The 21,488-nt window shown below is 47.0% G+C and overlaps 1 pseudogene; it reads right to left on the bottom strand.

Moving 5' to 3' along the window:
- Positions 1-16,540: 16,540 nt before the first annotated feature.
- Positions 16,541-19,511, bottom strand: LOC101771326 (annotated as a pseudogene).
- Positions 19,512-21,488: the final 1,977 nt, after the last annotated feature.

Genomic DNA, 21,488 nt, shown 5'->3' with positions numbered 1-21,488 from the left:
TGGCAGTCTAACCAGCCTTATGTCTATTTTGCTTGAAGAATTTTTTTAATCCGTAACAGAATTGTGTTTGTGAATTGAGCATGTAGTAAACGTTACTTCATAAGCATCCAAGAGACCAAGACTGTCCTGCAGATCTGTCAGTTTCAGCACAGGAGGAGAAATTTTGTATAGGAGGTGTTGCTGCTTAGCCCAAAGGAAGTGAGAAAGAGCAACCGGGCTCCAAGGCCATGAAACTGAACTGTTCTGAACTGAACTTTGTGTGATGTCCCTCTGACTCTCGTTACTCTTCCTTTGTCCTAAAGAAATATATACACTTTCTTCGAACTAATGCCAACATATTTGACATTTGATAATAATCCAATTAGATACTGAAACTGATTGATGGGATCTCAAATAATGCCCCACATGTAACTAAAGAAATCATAGATATCCAAAGAGAGTTTTTTTTTTCCATTTTGGAAAAAATTGGATGGGTCATGAGCACTTCATGCAGGTTGTCCAACGTGGCTAGCCTTTGCCTACTAGTCAAACTGATGCAGCGGAAGTGTTGACAACGAAGTACTATATCTTAGGCAGCATGGCGTTCACATATTTTTCCAGTTTGGCAACTGACATTGCTAATGCCAAGTTACTTGTTGAATTCTTTGATTTGTTGGGGTTTTGGAGCTTGGCCCTTCATGAGTTAAATTTCAGAGATGGTCTCGCAGAAAGCTCATCTCTCTACTCAATCAACAAAAGACCTATTGGAAGCAGCACGGAAAGCGCCGATAATGTTGAGCTGACGATTGATCAGATCCATGGCGTCCCTATCTTGAACATTAGCAACATCATACCGTATGAATCCCAAGGAAGAAAGGCAGAACAGGTGCTTCCCTTTCCCTATGCCTGCAGGCTGCAGGACCTGTGACCATCAGGTACAATCCTCACTTTTTTTTATTTCCTCACTTGTAGCTATCTCTTGGAGTTCTCAGTTCTGCAAGGATTTTCCTTACAGCTCAAGAGCTCTGGATTATAGGGTAGTCGGCTCTGCTGCTCTCCCTCTTTTCAGCTTCGTGTTCGAACTGAACTTGTGTGATGGCCCTGTAACTGTAACCGCAGTCTGCAGGGGTGGGCGGACTGCGGCCGCGTCTGCCGGAACGTGGCGGGCCACACCGCCGGCGGTGGCGGTTTCGCGCAGGCATTTGGAAGCAAAGAGTGTACGGCCGGAGTGCGCCGCCTACCCTGCCGCTCCAAAGAGCCCCGCGCGGCATCAAAGCCAGAGGCGGCATTTTCTGCCAGCCCGAACACCGACCGGCCATTGGGGATCCGGGAACCCAGCTGGGACTGCTGCGATATAGGCGGGGGGAGAAGAGGTGCTCCGAGGGAAGTCCCGGCGTGAGGCGGCGCTCCGTGAGTCGCGGCGGAGGGCTGGATAGCTATCGGGAATTTTGCGAAAGCCCCCCTATTGGATTGCGACTATTATCGCGATCTGATGTTTTGCAAAAATACCCCCTTATATATTTTCATATAGATCCCTAATTTGGATCGCAGCTATTAATCCCGATCCGATTATTTTCAAAATACACCCTGTCATTTTCACAAAGCCCCCTAGATTTAGATCGGGTCCTTCTCCCTTGCATCCGGCGCCGCCTGCAGCAGCAGCCATTGTGTTAACAGCAGGGTAGTGAGGATAGAAGAGAAGAACTAGAATACGAGGAAGGAAGGGGGAAGAGAGAACTTGGATCACGGCACCATCAGGTCCACTTCCTTAAGGAGGAATAAGATGAATAGTAGTTTATTACAATATCGATCCCATCCTCCTTTCCTGATCAGGCACCTAAGTACTGTTATACTTGCTATTACATGGGTTAGGCCCGATAAGTGCATGCAAGCACTAGGTAGTCCATTCTAGGCCGATGACTTGCGGGTTTACCTTCCTAGGCCCGGTGTTCCTGAGCTTGATCTGAACTGGATCAATCCTCTTCTCTTCATGGGGCAGAGCACTATGACATTCCCCTTTCGATGAGACGCCGCTTGACCCCAACTGGCGCAAATGGGTAGAGCTGCTGAAGAGCAATAGCATTTTCCCAGGTTGCCAATTCCAACGGCCAATTAGACCATTTGATCAACATCTGTTGTACTGGCTGAACACCTCTTGTTACCAAACAGCGTTGCAATATTCGTTCTGGCACTCAAGGAGAATCCACATTAGAAGGAATTGAAGAGACTTCCTCAGTTTCTTTAGTAATAGCCTGCTTCGGATGACTGATATGGAAGACCGGATGAATAGAAGATGATTCTGGTAACTGCAATTTGTAAGCCACCTGGCCCACTTTAGCAACGATTTTGAATGGGCAAAAGTATTTGAATGCTAGTTTTTGATTAGCTCAAGGAGCTAAGAAAGTCTGCACATATGGTTGGAGTTTTAGGAAAACCATATCACCCACTGAAAATTGACGCTCAAACCTGTTCTTATTTTCTTGTTGTTTCATCCGCAGACGAGATCTGGTCAGGAGTTGCTTGAGCAGTGTGTTCACTGTCTACCTGTCTTGTAATCAAGAGGATAACTTCGGGATAGCAACAGAAGTGTCCGCATCAATACCAAAATGCTTAGGTTCGTATCCATACAAGGCTTGAAAAGGAGACCACCCAATGGCAAAATGATAGCAGGTGTTGTACCAAAACTCTGCGAGCGACAGCCATTGTGACCATTTCGATGGACAGGTATTATTGAAGTAGCGCAAGTATGTTTCCATAGTCTGATTCAACCTTTCAGTTTGACCGTCAGACTGTGGATGGTAGGAAGAGCTCATCCGAAAGAGTCACCTCAGCCAAACGAAAGAGCTCTTTCCACCATATTCTTGTGAAGATTCTGTCACGATCAGTAACTATCACCTTTGGCATTCCGTGTAACTTATAAACATTTCCATGAACAACTTGGCCACCGTCGCGGCGGTGAATGAATGATGCAATGGGATAAAGTGACTAAAGATGTAGAGCTTGCGGAGCGACCGTTCTGTATGACAAAATAGCAAAGGATCTCAGCTTTTGTGAAGAATAGATTAGTCTTTCTATTTCCAATTTAAATATCAACCGAATAGATTTATTCAGCAATGTAACCTTGCTATTTTCATGTTCGGTTGTGCAAGCCAATGCTCTCCACTAATTGGTGCATTAGTGCTAGCCATATGTCAATTATTTTGGTTGTCAACAGCGATTACAACATTTGTATCCTACTCATAAATTCAATGTCTATGGGTAGGATATAAATAGATTTGCACAGTAAAAATTGCTGTCATATTTATATATGAAAGCTAAACGCACTTTTCAATCAAAAGATCACTATCGTTTGGGTACTACATATGCTGACAAGATGCCTAGCTAATAGTCAAATCTGAAAGAACTGATATAGACATTAGAAGGCTAGCATAATAAATAATCTGGGATCAGATTCAGGACTAATGCTCGGGAAACAAAAGCCCAGAGAACTCTTATAAGTAGCCTTAGTCCACATATGGAACAACGTAGAAGAAAAGCAAAGTTTTTTTTGAGAAACAAAAGCCAAGTTTAGTTTAGTTATAATGTCACTTTACTATTGAGTTCTTCACTTTAGTTTAGTTATAATGTCACTTTACTACTGAGTTGCATATTTCTCAAAGCCTAGAAACTAGACATCACGTCTCAAAGAAAGAGATCGTATTGTTGCATTCTGTCAACTGTTCAATCCTGGACTCTAAGAAGATAAAGTACAATCAAGTAAAACGAGTACCATAAGGAAACAACACCTACCGACAGATTAGGTATATGTCACGCATTGCTAGCTACTGTTTTTTAGACAGATTAGGTATACTTCAGCACATGATTTACAAGCAATGGCACATATAAACATACATTCAACTAATCATTTATAAAGGCCAAACAATTATTAGAACCCCTAAAAAGGATATACACACACATATACTTATACATCCTTAGCGTACACTACTTACACGTATACACTCATATCGTATGCATATCATATATATATTTCATGATAGTATATGCATAATATTAATTATAACTACTATATATACAGTTCTTAGTATATTATACACATCAAACTAGTTTTTATACAATTATTGTATATACAATAATTTATCCTCTTCATTCTTAGGATCCTCCCGTTGTAGTGTTGCTCCGTTCACCTACTGAATGTCCATCGTAATAAAATTCTCCTTTGGGATTTATCACCTCGTCCACCAAAAATCCTATGAGGGCTTCTTGGATTGCCAAAAGCATCTTCTTCTCCAAGAGTTCTTCTCTAATCCGCAACATCTGTAATTTGGAAATATGTGAATGTTACACGAACAATTAAATATAAGGAGCTAGAAAATAATTAATTATTAATAGGTTTATTTTACATACAGTTATATTGTCCGATATCACCTTGTCCCTCACAAAATGGTACATGTGCTCACAGACGTAGTATCCACATAAATTATTCCCTTGTTCCTATCTCAAGCACTTTAGTGGGAAAAAACAAGTTATGAAATATTCATGTTATAGAATGTACAAAATGTGCAAACTTCATACGTATCGGGAATGTTGTACTGAATGTAAGTTTTTCTTTGAATTCACCACGGTGAGTCTTATGGAATCATTTGCATGCACTGTGAATTAAAATAATGAATGATACAGTGTAACTATCGCCTTTGACATTCCATGTAACTTATAAACATTCCCCGTGAACAAATTGGCCACCGTGGCAGCGGTGAATGGATGATGCAATGGGATAAAGTGACCATACTTGGTTAAGTAATCCACCACCACCAATGCACAATTTGTTGTACCAGAACTAGGAAGACCCTCCACAAAGTCCATTGAGACTATCTGCCAAGCTTCAGATGGCACCTCCAAAGGCTATAGTAAGCCTAGAAGTTTACTTCTATTAGGCTTTGCTTGCTGACAAACCACACAATGCTTTACAAAGTGAGTAATAATAGATTTCATTCCCTTCCAAGCAAACAACTTCTTCATTCTCATATGTGTAATAGGAATTCCAGAATGTCCTCCTAAAGCACTGCTATGACAGGCTAGTACTAGTTTCTTCTGGAGACCAAGACTGTTTCCAATCCAAACCCTTCCTTTGTATCTCAGCAATCCATTGCTCAGAGTAAAACTAGGAACAGCCACATGATCAATACATAGTTTAGTGATCAATGAGAGGGCCTGTTCATCTTGCTAATAACTTGCAACAACCTCTTGAATCCATTGTGGAGACACAAAAGAAATGGTTGCACATACCATCTCATGAGCTGGCTTCCTGGACAAAGCATCTGCCACTCTATTCTCTATGCCTTGCTTGTAAACTACTCTATATTGGAGGTCAAGAAGTTTGGAGAATACCTTGTGTTGCCAGTGAGTATGAACCCTATGTTCTGTTAATTGGGTCAAGCTTTTCTAATCAGTGAAAATTGTAAATTCAGTATGCTGCAAGTAGGACCTCCATTGCTGGATTGCCATCAATATAGCCAAATACTCTTTTTCATAAGTGGACAACCCTTGTGATTTAAGACCTAATGCTTTACGGATATAAGCCAAAGGATGGCCATCTTGCATGAGGACAGCTCCAACCCTAGTGCCACAAGCATCAGTTTCAATCGAAAAAGGTTTGGAGAAATTTGGAAGTGCAAGAAGAGGTGCAGAGCACAAGGCATGTTTAAGGGAGGAGAAGGACTTATCATGAACTGAAGTCCAAATAAACATAACATTCTTCTCAAGTAACTCAGTCAAAGGTTTGCTGATGACGTCGAAGCCTCTGACAAACCTTCTGTAATACCCTGCAAGCCCTAAAAAGTTTCTTAGTTCTTTTGTAGAAGAAGGGGTTGGCCACTAAGAAATAGCAGAGACCTTAGTTGGGTCAGTTGCTACTCCCTGCTCACTGATCACATGGCCCAAATAGGAAATCTGCCTTTGTGCAAAAGAACACTTAGACAACTTGATTTTCCACTGATCCTTGGACAGCAACTCAAACACCAATCTGATGTAAATGACATGTTCCTCATATGATGCGTTGTGTATTATCGAAAAATACTAGCACAAATTTCCTTAAGTACGGTGCTAGAGTAGAATTCATTGCTTCTTGGAATGAGCTAGGGGTGCCTGTGAGACCAAAGGCCATAACTCTAAATTCAAATTGGCCACAATGTGTCTGGAAGGTTGTCTTGTATTCTTCTCCAGGTTTCAACCGGATGTGGTGAAATTCAGCCCGAAGATCCAAACTAGTGAACAACGAAGTATTAGCGAGCTCATCCAAAAACTCATCAATGATTGGCACTGGATATTTGCCCTTGATAGTTATTGCATTAATATGTCTGTAATCAACACAGAACCTCCAAGAATTATCTTTCTTCTTAACCAACAGAATTGAAGAGGAAAATGGACTTGAATTTTTCTGTATCAAGCCGTTCTACAACATTTCTTTTATTTGTTTATCAGTTTCATCTTTTAGAGCTGGAGCAAACCTATAAGACCTCACTTGTACTGGAGCAACACCTTCAATGAGAGGTACAACATGGTCACAGGCTCTGGGTGGAGGCAAGTCTACAGATACCTCAAATAACTCAGCAAACTCCTGAATGAGATCTTGTATTTCAGTTGGCATAGACACCACCACTATGTTATCTGTAACAGACATGTATGACAGTTCCCTCTGGGGTAGAAGGAAGACTACCGTATAATATAGCTGTAGAGTCCTTGTAGGGAATTGCCAACCATTTTTGCTTCCAGTGTATCTTCATGGGGTTGTGAAGCTCAAGCCAATCCATACCTAGAATCATATCATAAGCAGATAAATTGAGCACTTTCAAATCTGTGGCGAACTCATAGCTCTCTACATACCATATTGCCTGAGAAAACTGATGTGAACAATTTAGCTTCCCCCCATTAGCTACTTATACTATCATAGGAGACTAAAGAGGTGAAATTCCTGACAACTCAGCTGCAAGCTTATCACTGATAAATGAATGAGAACTTCCAGAATCCACTAAATCCTCATTTGGTGACCCTGAATTATACCAGACAGGCAAAGAGTCTTTGGAGAAGGAAGTCCAGTTACTGCAGCCAGAGATAGTGTGAGAAACAACTGGTCACCTTCATTTTGTGAGTCACTATTTACCGACCCATTATCCTCTTCCAACTGAAATATTGCCATCAGCTCTTGTACCACATGTAACTACATATTATCAGCACACTTATGATCTTTGGACCATTTTTCAACACAATACTGACATAACCCTTTTGATCTTTTGAAGGCCTTCAATGAGCGCCACTTGTCATCAGCTGAACTAGCTCGCACAACTTCAATAGATCTTCTATCCTCAAAAGAGGAATTCATGTGTTTGTTTTGCCTGAAAGACAGAGGAGGAATAGGCAAAACTGACTTGAAGTGAGGCTTGCTTGAGTAACTAGGATCCATCTTCTTGAATTCTTTCCTTCTACTGGAATCCATCACTTCCTCCTGCAATTGAGCAAGAACGTAGGCAGTATCCAAATCTTGGGGACATTGAATAAGTACAGAAGACTTCAGATCATCCCTCAAGCCATCAATAAAGCGCATAGTATAATGTAAAGGATTTGCCTGGCCTTCATAAGCAGCTAGTTGATCAACTAATCTAGCAAATTTGTCAATATGCTCAGAGACACTACCTAGCTGCTTAATATTAATAAGCTGCCTAACAAGAAACTCATGTTGGTCCCTACCAAAACAATCTAACAACATGGAAGAAAATTCAGACCAAGAACAGGACCTAAGCTTGTTGTCTACAGATGGTAACCAGTGAGAAGCAGGAGGTACAAAATGCATCGTAGCAACCATAATCCAATGATGGTGCACAACATCGTACAGGGCAAAGTAATCCATACATCTACTGAGCCAAAGTTTGGGATTAGTGCCATCAAAAGCTGGGAAGTTCAGTTTAGAGAGCCTTCCTAAACCTAACCCGATGGACTAGCAGATCAAAAATGATTACCATGACTAGGTGTATGAGGAACAACAGATTTAGGTGGAGGTGTGGGAAGACACAACACACCCTTGACTGGGGGATGAATCACGGTCGTAATAGACCTGTTGACACTGAATTTTGGAAAAATATGCTCTGAAAGGAAGGAATCGGCCGATGATGCAAAAATGACGAAATCTCTCCTAAATAAGGCTATTTGCAAGCTGGCCGCAGAAATCAGGAATGCGTGTGCTTGAAGAAAGAGAAAGCAAGAAAGCTAGAAGATTAAAAGAAGAAAATCAACTCACGTACGGAATGTTGAATAAAATATTCTGGAGATTAAAGTTGGTTAGAGATAGAGTTGGATTAATTAGATATAGAATTTTTTTATTAGAAAATATTGTGTACATGGCTTGCCTTGTACGTGGTGCGTCAAAGGCCATCCGCTCTATAAATATAAAGGGTTCTGGTCATTGTAATTTTATCATCATACGATCAATATACAACACATTTATCCTTTATTTACCTTTTCGGCTTCACGCCATTGCCCTAGGAGTAGGAGTAATGTAGCTTCTCGACGAGTTCCTTCTAGCAAGCTGGGCTGCATCGACCTCGATCTCCGGCGAGCTGCAAGTTCCGTCATCAGGTGTTCTAGGCTTTAACCATCGGGCGCATCGTTGTGGTTTTGTCTAGTTTCATCTACCAGTTATCGAGTATCTTGGATCTTTGACTTACGGCGCATCGCTTCTGTCTCGATCTACGGTATTCACCAGTTATCCCGCCTTGATTAAGCTTGCATCGGCTGATATTTATCTGTTCTTTCATCTTGCCATTCAGTTTGCTTTAATTAGCTTTAGATCGGTTCATCATAGACGATAGATCATTTAATAGCCTGTTGCATCTTAATCTTGGTTACCCCTTCGAGTGCTGTTGGGAGTAAGTTCCATTGTGATTGGATTCATCAGCTGGCGGGGTTCAGATTAACGTCCTGCTAAATATTTCTAGACTGCAACTACCGGGCGCATCGCTGTGGTTTCACCTAAAAATATTGGTGGTGATGTTAGTTTAGATCTCATCGGCTTGTGGCTCTAGCTATGGTGGAGCAACAACTCAACAGCATCGTGTTTCCTATTGGCCGTATGGCTGATGGTTATTGTAAATTATATTAAATCGGCTCGATCGGCCGACTCCATCGAACTTCGAGAGAATTATCTCCACCTTGTCAGTTGAATGGTCAAACTGACTGGCACGCCCGCGCACACCATGCGCGCCGATTTGGATTCTGCACTGGAGTTAAGCAGATCTCCCAGGTCCTCATGTGGTGATGCAGGGTCCACCACCTTCAGGATTTTGCGTCAACACAAAAGCTTGCTGGTTACTGCACTAAGTTTTGGTGTCAACAAGACCCAAATCCATCCTCCCGATGGAAGTTGTTGACGCGGTGCCCGCTGGGCCTGTCGGCTTCGCTCGGAGCAAGTGGGCACTTGGCAGCCGGTGGAGTAGTAGCCAGAAGGGGTGGAGAGCGATCCAGCACCGCACGCTCCCAGTGCTTAGATAGCTTGCGCACCTTGAGACGGATGTCATCGACCGTCCCATCCACCTTCGGTCTCCTGTCTTCATAGGACGCGGCAGCGCGCTCGAGCACATCCACCAACGCGTCCTACGACACCTTAAGGTCGGCGAACCTGCGCTTCCACTTGTCGTCGGACTCGGAGAAGCGCGATTCCCACTTGTCGTCAAATTCGGTGAAGCGCGTCTCCCACCTCGCCTCTAGATCGTTGAAACGCTTTGTCAGCGTGTCGATGATGATATTCGTCTTCGGGTTCATGGCTCCGCTGGAATCTGGTGTAGTGGTCGTGATGAAGGAATGGATCCAGATCCACGGGTCACCACAAATTGGGCGAGCATGAACTAGAATTACAGGTGACCCGATTCCGTGCGATGAACACAGATTCAGGATCCCAGATCGAATTCTTTGCTCGCTCAAATCGATGGAATACGAACCCGATTTAATCTAAATTCTCATGAATCGGTGAATCTGATACCAATTGTTAGCAGCAGGGTAGTAAGGATAGAAGAGAAGAACTAGAATCTGAGGAATGAAGCAAGCAGGGGCAAGAGAGAGCTTGGATCATAGCACCATCAGGCCCGCTTCCTTGAGGAAGAAGAAGATGAACAATAGTTTGTTACAATATCGATCCCCTCCCCCTCTCCTCACCAGGCACCTAAGTACTGGCATACTTGCTATTACATGGGCTAGGCCCAATAAGTGCATGCAAGCACTAAGTAGTCCATTATAGGCTGATGACTAGCCTCTTTGCCTTCCTGGGCTTGGTGTTTCTACGCCTGATCTGAACTGGATCAATCCTCTCCTCCTTATGGGCAGAGCACTACTTACACACCATCTTCTACCAAAGCCGAAAGTTCATAGCATCACAAATCTAACCTACGAATCCCTCTACTTAAAAAGATTCGCACCCATTTGCTCCGGCAGGCCATAGTGATATACGTCAGAGGCGGCCACCATTCGCCACGCGACCGAGCTCGATCGCATCGGCTGGCCACGCATGGTGACATTCACATCTAATTGGCCTCCCGATGATACTGCCTTGGAGAACCGCGGAGGATGCCGTCGCCTGCGGAAGCTGCTAGGTGAAATGCTGCGCCGGTATGGGGATCCTGCGAGGCTACGACAGCATCGGCAACAAGACTTCATGGGGCTTATGATCCGCTGATTGCAAAGAGAAGAGCTCACCATTGCAAATTTATTATCTACGGACAAATAACAACATATTTTACATATGGTAAAATTGGCCGGCGGACACCGTTAAAACATGGCTTTTGCCACAGGCCACTAAAAATTGTGTCTTTGCCAAAAGACACTAAAATTCAGTGTTACTATGTTGCTGGACACTATGACTCATATAATAGTATTTCTTACTCACATGGGCCACAAAATGCTCATAAAGGACGAGCGTACCCCTGCCTCAACGACATGCTTATAGTTGGCCATATGGCCTGTGGCACGTGGGCCAGCCCATGGCACAGGATTTTGGCTTGGTCCAGGCACATCACGGCACGGCGGCCGTCGTGCCCGTGCTGGCCCGGACCATACCACAGGTCGTGCCTAGGCCGCTCTCATAGCCCACGTCCTAGCCCGGCACGGCACCACCCATTTAGTCCGTTACAATTAGGTGGGCGGCCTGGCCTGTTAAGGCCCGCTCGACCCACCACGCTCCGCATATACATATCGGCCGCCCTCACCCCCAAACTCTACCCTCCATTCGACTGCCTCCCTCGCCCCTCCCCCTCTCTCATCGACTCCGCTCCTCCCCTCACGGATCCACCGCCGTATCGTCCCTCTGCCTCCCTCATCGACTCCTCCCCTAGGCCCTCGCTGATCTGCCACCTCCCTCACCAACCGCCGTATGGCCTCTCCACCCCTCATCAACTCCGCTCCTCCCCTCCCAGATCTGCCACCTCCCTTGCCCGCCGCTGTATCACCCCTCTGCCTTCCTCATCGACTCTGCTCCTCTCCTCGCACATCCGTTGCCTCCTCTAGGAGTCGGATCTACGCCGCCACCGGCTCACCCCTCCACCTCCCTCGTCCGCCACCGTCAGCTTACCCCTCCACCTCCCTCGTCGACTCCACTCCTCCCTCGTAGATCCGCCGCCTCCTCTCTCTCGGGGAGTCGGCTGAGTCAACTCTTCCCCTCTTCTCTCTCTCAGTCTCCGGTGCTCCGGGTGCGCACGAGGATGAGGTAAGCCAAACTCTAATGCTTTTCTGCTTCTCCTCTACCATGCTCTGGTGCTTCTCTAGTGGGTGGATAGATGACATCGAAGGCGACTCCGGTGCTCCGGGTGCGCTCGAGGATGAGGTAAGCCAAACTCCAGTGCTTCTCTGCTTCTCCTCTACCATGCTCTGGTGCTTCTCTGCTTCTCCTCTACTGTGCTCTGGTGCTTCTCTAACTTGTTCTATCTCTGTGTCTCTGCAGGTCTTCGACGCACACCCGTTGAGGAGCTGGGGAGCCGATGATAGCTGACTATCCAACCTGCTACAACAACGAGTTGAGGTTGATGGGGGAGACCGGAGATGACGAGTCTGACTTGGAGGCAGATCGGCATGAGCTGGTTAGCATCCCCGTCCCCGATGCCGAAGGTCAGCCCGGTGGTGGAGATCTGCCATCGCCTGCTGCTGGTGCTGGAGGTGAGATGGGGATCAGGACGGAGAGTACGAGCAGCAAGAGGAGTCATTCTTGCACCTCTAAGGTATGGGATGACTTTGAGCCACTATACGAGGTAAAGAGTGGCAAGAGGGTAAGAACTGGTGCTAGGTGCATCCATTGCAACAAACTCTATTCTGGTATTTCCTCTAGTGGTACTAGACATTTGCATAGGCACCTTCCAAGGTGCCCAGTCTTGTAAGGAGCTACACATATGGCTCAGTCCCAACTCAAGTACAATCCTGTTGGCTCTCTCCATCTCTGGGAGTATAATGCTGATGTTGCTCGTACCAAGTTGTGTAGGTTGATTGCTAGACTATATCTTCCTTTATACTTTGGTGAGTCTGATGCATTTGAGGAGTATATTCAGGTTGCTCATAATCCTAGATTTACTTCTGTGTTGAGGCAAACCACCACCAGGGATTTTGGTAAGTATTTCGATGAGCGTCGTATTAATCTTGTGGCTTCTTTGCAATCTGTTTCCTCTGTTGCTCTTACCTCTCATATGGTCTAGTAATGCTAAGGAAGATTACCTTAGTGTGGTTGCTCATTATGTGAATTCTGATTGGCAACCTCTCATATGGTTTGGTAATGCTAAGGAAGATTACCTTAATATGGTTGCTCATTATGTGAATTCTGATTGGCAACTGGAGAAGATCTTAGGCCTTCATTTAATTGATGTATCTCATAATGCTGATAATATTGCTAAGCGTATTACTTCTGTTGTTTTTGATTATGGTTTAACTGATAAGATCTTTTCTATTACGTTGGATAATGCATCGGCAAACACTGCCACCATTGGTAAGCTCAGTCCTTCATTGTCTGGTTATGTTGGAAAACTGTTTTTGCATCAGCGTTGTGCTTGTCACGTTATTAATCTTATTGTTAAGGCTAGCCTTGATGTTTTGAAGCCTATGCTTGGTGCATTTAGAACTGCAATTGCATTCCTAAATTCTTCTGACCAACTTATTGATGCATACAAGTCCTATTGCATTGTTGTTGGTGTCCGCCCTCCTAAGTTTGCTTTGGACATGGATGTGAGATGGAATTCAACTTATCTCATGCTCAAGCATCTAATGCCCCATAAGAACACATTTTATGTGTTTATAGCCACTCAACACCCTTTGGTTGAAGGCTAGCCACTCTTGATAGAAACGCACCGGTACGTTGCTGAAAAGATTATGTTATTTCTTGAACAGTTCTATGAATCTACTATTGTTCTGTCTGGTATTTATTATCCTACAGCTCCATTAGTATTGCATCATGTTCTTAAGGTAGCTAGACATCTTAGTAACTATGAGTATGATGATGATCTCAAAAATGTTGTTGCATTCATAAAGGCTAAGTACTTAGATTATTGGTGTGATATACCAATGCTTTATTCCTTTGCATTTATATTGGATCTTAGAGCTAAGATGACAGGTTTTAGCAATGTTCTTCAGCTATTGTCTCAACTCAATGGAAATGATTATTCTTGTTACTTAACTGATGTAAGGGCTGAATTGTCTACAATCTTTTTCAAGTATGATGCTAAGTTTGGTTCTGTGAGGTTGCAGAGGGCCACGCAGCTAGGGCCTACAGGTACGAAAAAGATCGCTTAGAGTAAGATTTTTGGTAATCAGGGTACTTCATCTAGTTCTGGTTATGCTGTTGCTAGCCTTGGTGCTGGCCTGGGTTCTGGTTCTACATCCTCCTCCCCTATCTAGGGGAACATCTGCAAGTGCTTTGTTCCAGGCTGCTAGTACTGGTGCATCTCTTGCTGCTGCATCTGAACTGTCTACCTACCTAGACAGTGACACTGTCAACCAGTAAGGTGATGACTTCAACATATTGCACTGGTGGCATGAGCATAAGTTATCCTATCCTATTCTTTCTATCTTAGCTAGGGATGTTATGATTGTGCCTATTTCTACCATATCTTCAGAGTCTGCATTTAGTACCATTGGTAGGATCATTGAGGAGCAGCGATGTCGTCTAGCCCCTGAGATGGTGGAGATGTTGGCTTTGATCAAAAATTGGGAGCAAGGAGATTCAGGACTGCAACATTCTATGGATGATCCAAAACTTGAAGAATCATTTGAGAACTTGTATCTTAATGAATCTGTGTAATGCAACTATGATGTATCTGAACAATTATCGAGTTGGTTGTACTCTTTTTTTTTCCTTTGTAGGATTTTCTCACGGGTTTAGGAGTTAAAAGTAAATTGTAGATTGGTTCGATTGGGATGCCCTCAATCGGCAGTGGCCCTTCATATTTATAGGGTGGGGAGGTCTTACCCCAATAGGAGTCGAAGATTATACAAATCCCGTGTCAAAATACAACTCCTAACTTGGATTAGGCTGGACTGACCGGTCAGACTGCCCATCCTGACCGGTCAGACCGGTCAGCACAGGGCTAAACCTTGCCAGAGATATATCTCTCTCATCCGGACTCCAAATTGGATGTTCCACATATGCATTTCGATTGTCTTGACGAGATCTACGCAATGATAAAGTCGAATTTGCATTTTGAGCACTTTAATCAGACCGGTCGAGCCGTGCCAGAACAGCTACAAAGACCCAGACCGGTCAGACTGCCTGGAGGAACCGGTCTGACCGGCTGATCTCAGCGTGATCGGTTTGCTATTACTTTTGGGCTTCAACACAATTCTGGCCATCTGTTCGTCGAACAACTTTACGGCAGTGTCTCGAGCAAACAGTACTTCACCTCCATTGATTGCAAAGAGAAGAGCTCGCCATTGCAAATTTATTGTCTTCGAACAAATGCCAACATATTTTACATATTTTGATAATCCTTAGGATACTGAACTAATTGATGGAGCTCTCAAGTCTCAAATCATGCCTCGTGTAGTTGTCTGTAATTAAAGAAATCGTAGATATCTGAAGAGATCCTTCTTTTTTTCATTTTGGAAAAGATTGGAGGGAGGCACGGAGCATGAGCACTTCGTGCAGGTTGTCCAACAGCCATTGTCTTTGCCTACTAGCCAAATAGTGCAGTGAAAGTGTTATCACCAAAGTTCAAAGAATCTTAGGCGAAAGCATGCCGTTCACATAATCACATATTTACAGTTTGGCAACTGATATTGCTAATGCCAAATTACTTGTTGAATTCCTTGATTTGATGGAGTTCAGGAACTCGGCTTTTCATGACTTGAATTCAACAAACGATGTAATGGAAGGTATGGAGACTTGGAGAGTGACTCGAGTCCTGCGGTCTTGCATGAGCTAGGTGTCTAGAGCCTACAAGGCCACCGTTGAGCTCTGGATGTTGCAGAGGGCACCGCGGGCTGTGAGAGGCCGTCGGTGCAAGCAGGCGGGCGGCGCGTGCGGCCGGCCGAGCGGACGGGCGAAGCGGGCCGGCGGCGGTGAGTGTGGGCGGTAGCGCGTGCTGCCGGCGGGGCGAGCTGGTGGCGGTTTCACGCAGGCATTTGGAAGCGTGGGACGTGCGGCCGGAGGGCGGCGCCACCGTACGAGCCGCGCGCGGCATCGAAACCAGAGGCGCCGAACACCGACCTGCCATTGGGGATCCGGAAACCCTGTGCTCCGCGCAAGCTGGGGCTGCTCCGAGATAGGAGGGGGAAGAAGAGGTGCTCCAAGGGAGCCTCCCCGGCGCGTGGCGGCGCTCCGGCGAGTCGCGGCGGAGGGCTGGATGGCGGTCGGGAATTTTTGGAAAGACACCCTGAATTGGATCGCAACTATTGATCGCGATCCGATTATTTGCAAACTGACCCCTTAATATTTTTATATAGCTCCCTAATTTGGATTGCGACTATCAAAATACCCCCTATCATTTTCACATAGCCCCCTGGGTTCAGATCGGGTCCTCCTCCCTCGCGTCCGGCGCCGCCTGCAGCCGCAGCCGCCGTCCTCCGCCCAAGCCGGAAGTGCACAGCCCTACCTATATGACCTACGAATCCCCCCGATCAAAGAGATCCGCACCCATGTGCTCCCGCATGCCGCAGCGATATCTGAACGCGCGCACGCCAGAGGTGGGCGCCATTCCCCGCGCGACCGAGCTCGATCGTTCCGGCTGGGCACGCATGGCGGGCTCCAGCAGTGGCAGAACTGAGAGGTTCACACCCGATTGGCCTCCGACGGGGGTACCTCTGAGAACCACGGAGGATGCCGCCGCATGCGGAAGCTGCTCGGTGAAATGCTGCGCCGGCACCGGCAGCAAGAAATCGAGGCCAAAGTCCAAGCCCAGATGCTGGATGGACGAATCCAGCTACGAATCAACCTGATTGATCACTTTCTGGGCACTGATTGCAAGAGAAGAGCTCACCAAAATTCACGCAGGCATTTGGAAGTGAGGAACGTGCGGCCGGAGGGCGGCGCCGCCCCGGCTAGCCGCGCGCGGCATCAAAGCCACAGGCGGCGTTTTCCGTCGGCCCGAACACTCCTGGGGCCTCCGTTGAAGACGGCGAACTTGTGGCTCGGCTTGTGCCGGACCCGGCCGACATCGAACTGCCACCGCTCCGGCCGGAACTCGTGGCAGTCGCTGCCCCATATCTCCTCCATCCCGCCCATGGCGTAGGAGCAGAAGATGATCCTGGTGCCCTTGGCCACCTTCGTGCCGTCCGGCAGCACGTCATCCCCGACCGCCGCCTTCTCCTCGAACGGCGCCGGCGGGAACAGACGCAGCGTCTCGAGGACCGCGGCGTGGAGGTAGGACGCGGGTTGGAGCGCGTCGGCGTCGAACACGGCGTGCTCGCCCCGGACGGTGGTGGTGCGGCGCTGGGACTTGAACTCGTCGAGGATCCTGGCCTCGACGTGCGGGTACGTGCAGAGGATGTAGAAGAGCCAGGTGAGCGCGGCGAAGATGAGGTCCTTGGCCGCGAACATGTACCCGACGGCGGAGTCCCGGGGAGAAATGGTCCCGCTGCTGGTCGGTCACGCAGGGGTCCCTTGGCCACGCCAATCGCCATGTACAGGGACAGGAGGTCGGCGTAGAACGCGGAGGCGTAGGACACGTTGAGCGCGTAGCGCATGAATACGTCCTCGATCTGTCGACGCCGCCCGGCGAGGCGGCGGCGTGGTCGAGGAACGGCACCAGCAGGCGCGCCGTCTGCCGCGCCATGGTGGGTAGCACGAAGGACCGGAACGCGGGGTTGCCGAAGACAGCGGCGGCGACGTGCCGCTGGCGCGCCCACGACGCGGAGTCCGCGATCAGCAGCCCGTCACCGACGACGTCGAACATCTTCGCGAAGTCCCGGCCCTTGTCGTAGCCGCCCGCCGTGGTTGGACGCCAACCGGCCACTGGGGATCCGGAAACCCTTTGCGCCGTGCAAGCTGGGGCTGCTGCGAGATAGGCAGGGGGAAGACGAGGTGCTCCAAGGGAGGTCCCGGCGTGAGGCGGCGCTCCGGCGAGTCGCGGCGGAGGGCCGGGTCGCGACCGGAAACTTTGCAAAAGCCCCCCTGGATTGGATCGCGATCCAATTATTTGCAAAATGCCCCCCATTTATTTTCATATAGACCCCTAATTTGGATCGTAACTATTAATCGCGATCCGATTATTTCAAAATGCCCCCTATCATTTTTCACATAGCCCCCTGGGTTCAGATCGGGTCCTTCTCCCTCGCATCCGGCGCTGCCTGCAGTAGCCGCCGCCGTCCTCCGACCAAGCTGGAAGTGCACAGACCCACGCATCTGATCTACACATCCCCCTGCTAAAAAAGATCCGCACCCATCTGCTCCAGCCGGCCGCAGTGCTATATGCTAGAGGCGGCAGCCATTCGCCGCGCGACCGAGCTCGATCGCACCGGCTGGGCATGCATGGCGACGTTCACAGCCGATTCGCCTCGGAGAACCGCGGAGGATGCCTCCGCCTGCGAAAGCTGCTCGGTGAAATGCTGAGCCGGCACAGGGATCCTGCGAGGCTGCGACGGCACCGGCAGAAGACTTCCTGGGGCTTAGGATCCACTGATTGCAAGAGAAGAGCTTGCCATTGTAAATTCATCGTCTCATCCCCATCAGTTTAGGCGGAGGAAGAGTTAATTGAACTAATTGAAGTTCATGTCCTTCCGCTCTCATTATTCTTTTTAGTCGTAAAAAAATGTATACTTCTTCCAACATATTTCGTATTTGATAATGGGAATTAGGATACAATCATACAGAAACTAATTGATGGAGATCTCAAATGTCTCTGTGTAATTAAAATTGGCATAGACATCATTTTGGATTTTGGAAACCATTGGATGGAGAGTGAGTACTTCATGCATGTTGTCCAACGTGGCTAGTAGTCCTTGCCTACTAGCTAGTCAAACTGATGCAACGAAAGTGTTAACAACAAAGTTCGAAAATCTTAGGCAGGTTTTGAAAGCATGGCATTTTCACATATTTCCAGTTTGGCAACTGACATTGCTAATGTCAAATTACTTGTTGGATTCTTTGATTTGTTGGAGTTCAGGGTGCGTTTGGCAAGCCAAACTAATGAAAAGTGGCATGGGAATTAGTGGTGGGATTTGGAGGAGGGAATTCGAATGCTTTGTTTGTCTTTCGGAGGGAATTAAGTGTGGGAATTTAAGTGAGACTTCATATCCTTGTTTGGTATAAGGGTTTAGAGGGAGGAAATTATATCTTAAGTCATGATTACTTGTACTTAAAACAAACTCCCACCCAATTTCCACCCCTCCTTTGGAAAGTGATTAGCGGGAGTTGCTCCTCTAAACTCTAATTCCTCATCTCATTAAAATTCCTATACCCACCAAAAATTTTAATATCTCATACTAAACTCCCTTTCACTCCTATCAATTACCTCCAACCAAACGAGACCCTTCGCCCCTTCTTGAGTAGAATTTCTAGAGATATTCTCCCAGAAAACTCATCTTGATTACTACTTTGCCCAAAGAGGTGACTGACCGACTCATGAACAAGCAAATAAAATACCGTATGAATCCCAAGGAATAAAGGCAGAACAAGTGCATCTCTACACCTGCAGGCTGCAGGATCTGTGATCATCAGGTGCAGTCCTCAATTTTTTTTCTTTCTTTTTCTCATTCAATTACTTTCTCAAATATTACCTGTGAACAAGCAATAAATGTCTGCAGCTATCCCTTAGAATTCAGCAAAGATTTTCTTTTTAGCTCAAGAGCTCTGGATTACAGGGCAGTCAGCTCAGCTCTGCTGCTCTTCCTTCCTCTTTTCAGCTTCCACCGGGTACTGTCGTCTCTTCTTGAATTATATATTTTCCTCCTCTGATGCTGATCCATCCTATTCCATGGAGTAGGGCTGCGAGGCGTCCATCCTCCTGGACAACGGGCCAGCGCAACCTTCTACCCAACTTGGGGCTCCAGCAGGAGGACAACGACGTCTTCAAGCTCCCGCCGCCCATCGCCACGTCGACGAGCTCCTCTCCGCCTTCAACGCCTCTCCGGCGCGCTCACCGTTGGCAAGGCGCCCTGCAGCGCTTTCGGCGCCATCGCCGGCCCCGCCAACGACGACATCACGAGCCACGAGGTGCATCACCAATCACCAAGACGTGCTCGGCAGTCGGCAGCAGCGAGCTGGGGCTGCTGCGAGATAGACAGTGGAAAGAAGAGGTGCTCCAACTCCAAGGGAGGCCCCAGCATGAGGCGGCGCTCCGGCGAGTCGCGGCGGAGGGCCGAATCGCGATCGGGAACTTTTCTAAAACCCCCCTGGATTGGATCGCAACAATTGATCGCGATCCGATTATTTTCAAAATGCCCCCTATCATTTTCATATAGCCCCCTGGGTTCAGATCGGGTCCTTCTCCCTCGCGTCCGGCTCCGCCTGCAGCCGCCGCCGTCCTCCTCCGCCCAAGCCGGAAGTGCACAGCCCCACCCATCTGACCTACGAATGCCTCCTGGTCAAAAAGATCCGCACCCATGTGCTCCGGGCTCCGGCAGGCCGCAGTGATATACGCCAGAGGCGGCCGCCATTCCCATTCGCCGCGCGACCGAGCTCGATCGCACCGGATGGGCACGCACGGCAACATTCACAGCCCATTGGCCTCAGACGGGGCTGCCTCGGAGAACCGCGGATGATGCCGCCGCCTGAGGAAGCTGCTCGGTGAAATGCTGCGTCCGCACAGGGATCCTGCGGCGGCACCGGCAGCAAGAAATCGAGAGGTAAAGACCAAGTCCAGATGCTGGATGGACGAATGCAGCAACGAATCGACCTGATCGACCACTTCCTGGGGCTACGATCCACTGATTGCAACTTGCAAGAGATGAGCTCCCTATTGCAAATTCATCGTCTCCGATTATCTCCCCATCAGTTTAGGCCAAACTCGTGCTTTCCAAAGTCCAAACTACCAACATATCCAGATCGAGCGCATACCTGTGGCCACAAGCAGGAAGTGTGTATCCTAGTAGTTGACAATCCCATTAGCTGAACTAATTGAAGTTCTGTTCTCATTGTTCTTTCGAGTCCTAAAGAAATGTATTTCATATTTGATATTCGAATTAGGATACAGGAACTAATTGATGGAGATCTCAAATCGTGTCTCTGTGTGTAATTAAAATTGGCATAGACATCATCAGCAGAGAATCTCTTTCTTTCATTCATTTTGGAAACCATTAATGGATGGAGCATGAGGACTTGATGCATGTTGTCCAGCGTCGCTAGTAGCCCTTGCCTGCTTAGCTAGTCAAACTGATGCAACGAAAGTGTTAACAACAAAGTTCGAAAATCTTGGGCAGGTTTTGAAAGCATGGCAATTTCACATATTTCCAGTTTCTCAACTGACATTGCTATTTGCTAATGTCAATACTCAAATTACTTGTAGAATTCTTTGAATTGTTGGAGTTCAGGGACTTGGCCCTTCATGAGCTTTTCAGTCTTTCAGATATATTCCTACCTGCACATCAGCCCAGCCCGCTTCCGCTTCCGTCTCAGTCTCTCAGAGGCTCTCAGCTCGTGGAAGGCGAGAAAAGGAACGGGACGACCGAACCTTGCCGCCGACGAATCGGAGCGGTTAAGCCTAGCATCTGCGTGTGCATCACGCGATTTTCGTCATTGTGGTAGGCGATCAATGCAACGACAATTCTGTTGATGTATCATCCATGCGTGGCGTTGGAATTGTCTAGAGCTAGAATTAGTTGCTGTCGAGTTTGGCACTGTCTGCGGCCTGCGGTGGTACGTTTTTTTGAACCTACTTCAGCTGTAAAACTGGTAATGACCCAACGTCATTCCAAATTATACGATCGTTTTGACGTTTCTAAGAAATATATTATACATAGATAAATTAATGAATCAAGAAATCCTAAAATAATTTATAATTTGTTATGCTTTCTAATAAAGCGGGGCTAAGCCTTTGGTGGGGAAAAAAATTCAATGCAGCCAGCTG

Source organism: Setaria italica, chromosome III (assembly GCF_000263155.2).
Source record: "Setaria italica strain Yugu1 chromosome III, Setaria_italica_v2.0, whole genome shotgun sequence".
Taxonomy (NCBI): Eukaryota; Viridiplantae; Streptophyta; class Magnoliopsida; order Poales; family Poaceae; genus Setaria; species Setaria italica.
This window is presented reverse-complemented; position numbering and strand designations above follow the sequence as displayed.